The sequence below is a fragment of the Entelurus aequoreus genome, linkage group LG04 (genome assembly GCF_033978785.1).
Source record: "Entelurus aequoreus isolate RoL-2023_Sb linkage group LG04, RoL_Eaeq_v1.1, whole genome shotgun sequence".
Lineage (NCBI taxonomy): Eukaryota > Metazoa > Chordata > Actinopteri > Syngnathiformes > Syngnathidae > Entelurus > Entelurus aequoreus.
Window position 1 is genome coordinate 1,544,004 of NC_084734.1, and position 2,674 is coordinate 1,546,677.

Genomic DNA, 2,674 nt, shown 5'->3' on the forward strand with positions numbered 1-2,674 from the left:
ACCACATTGTTTGTGTGTTGTATGTAGAGCACACTGTTTGTGTGTTGTATGTAGACCACATTGTTTGTGTGTTGTATGTAGAGCACACTGTGTGTTGTATGTAGACCACATTGTTTGTGTGTTGTATGTAGACCACATTGTTTGTGTGTTGTATGTAGAGCACATTGTTTGTGTGTTGTATGTAGAGCACATTGTTTGTGTGTTGTGTGTAGAGCACATTGTTTGTGTGTTGTATGTAGAGCACATTGTGTGTTGTATGTAGAGCACATTGTTTGTGTGTTGTATGTAGACCACATTGTTTGTGTGTTGTATGTAGACCACATTGTTTGTATGTTGTATGTAGACCACATTGTTTGTGTGTTGTATGTAGAGCACATTGTTTGTGTGTTGTATGTAGACCACATTGTTTGTGTGTTGTATGTAGAGCACATTGTTTGTGTGTTGTATGTAGACCACATTGTTTGTGTGTTGTATGTAGACCACATTGTTTGTGTGTTGTATGTAGACCACATTGTTTGTGTATTGTATGTAGACCACATTGTTTGTGTGTTGTATGTAGACCACATTGTTTGTGTATTGTATGTAGACCACATTGTGTGTTGTATGTAGAGCACATTGTTTGTGTGTTGTATGTAGAGCACATTGTTTGTGTGTTGTATGTAGAGCACATTGTTTGTTGTATGTAGAGCACATTGTGTGTTGTATGTAGACCACATTGTTTGTGTGTTGTATGTAGAGCACATTGTTTGTGTGTTGTATGTAGAGCACATTGTTTGTGTGTTGTATGTAGAGCACATTGTTTGTGTGTTGTATGTAGAGCACATTGTGTGTTGTATGTAGAGCACATTGTGTGTTGTATGTAGAGCACATTGTTTGTGTGTTGTATGTAGACCACATTGTTTGTGTGTTGTATGTAGAGCACATTGTTTGTGTGTTGTATGTAGACCACATTGTTTGTGTGTTGTATGTAGAGCACATTGTTTGTGTGTTGTATGTAGACCACATTGTTTGTGTGTTGTATGTAGAGCACATTGTTTGTGTGTTGTATGTAGAGCACATTGCTTAGCAGAGTTGAGTGATGCAAATGCATGTCAAGTTGATCAACACATTGTATTATTCTCCAGTGCAACAACAGTACTGAAATGAAGGCTAAAAGGGCATTAATGGGAGCTTTAAAGAAAAAAAAAGTAGAAGAAGTAACTAAATAGTTACTTTTCACAGTAACGCATTACTTTTTGGTGTAAGTAACTGAGTTGGTAACTGAGTTACTTTTGAAATAAAGTAACTAGTAACTGTAACTAGTTACTGGTTTTCAGTAACTAACCCAACACTGGTAATATGTAATATGAAGATGTACTATGTAATATGAAGATGTAATATGTAATATGAAGATGTACTATGTACTATGTAATATGAAGATGTACTATGTAATATGAAGATGTACTATGTAATATGAAGATGCAATATGTAATGATGTGCAGAAGATGTACTATGTAATATGAAGATGTACTATGTACTATGTAATATGAAGATGTACTATGTACTATGAAGATGAAATGATGTGCAGAAGATGTACTATGTAATATGAAGATGTACTATGTAATATGAAGATGTAATGATGTGCAGAAGATGTACTATGTAATATGAAGATGTACTATGTACTATGTAATATGAAGATGTAATGATGTGCAGAAGATGTACTATGTAATATGAAGATGTACTATGTACTATGTAATATGAAGATGTACTATGTACTATGTAATATGAAGATGTACTATGTACTATAAAGATGTAATGATGTGCAGAAGATGTACTATGTAATATGAAGATGTACTATGTACTATGTAATATGAAGATGTACTATAAAGATGTAATGATGTGCAGAAGATGTTGCTCCATTCAAAGCTGATTGGACCTTGCATTCATTTCCTGGGAAGACAAACAGCAGCAATGAAAAAGAAATCATTTTGTTTACGACTCAGCAGCTATTTTTATATTCTTTTGTTTACGACTGGTGACGTTACAGCAACTATGTTTATATCCTTATTCTTCTACTTCCTGATTCCTCTCTTCTAGTTCCACTTCCTCATTCCTCTCTTCTAGTTCCAGGCAGGTGAGAATGTGGCCTTGCAGCCTTTGAAGGAAACACTGCACCTTTTTCACTTCCTCAACTATTCCACTCTTGTCTTGTGCTCTCTCTCTCTCTGTGTGTGTGTGTGTGTGTGTGTGTGTGTGTGTGTGTGTGTGTGTGTGTGTGTGTGTGTGTGTGTGTGTGTGTGTGTGTGTGTGTGTGTGTGTGTGTGTGTGGGTGTGGGTGTGTGTTTGTTTATTGTGTGTGTTTGTTTATTGTGTGAGTGTGCGTGTTTGTTTATTGTGCGCATGTGTGTGTGTTTGTTTATTGTGTGTGTGTGTTTGTTTATTGTGCGCATGTGTGTGTGTTTGTTTATTGTGTGTGTGTTTGTTTATTGTGCGCACATGTGTGTGTGTTTGTTTATTGTGTGTGTGTGTGTTTGTTTATTGTGTGTTTGTTTATTGTGCGCATGTGTGTGTGTTTGTTTATTGTGCGCATGTGTGTTTGTTTATTGTGCGCATGTGTGTGTGTGCGTGTGTGTGTTAGATAAAACATGCACACACACACACACACACACCTACAAATAGGGGAGGAGACTAGAAG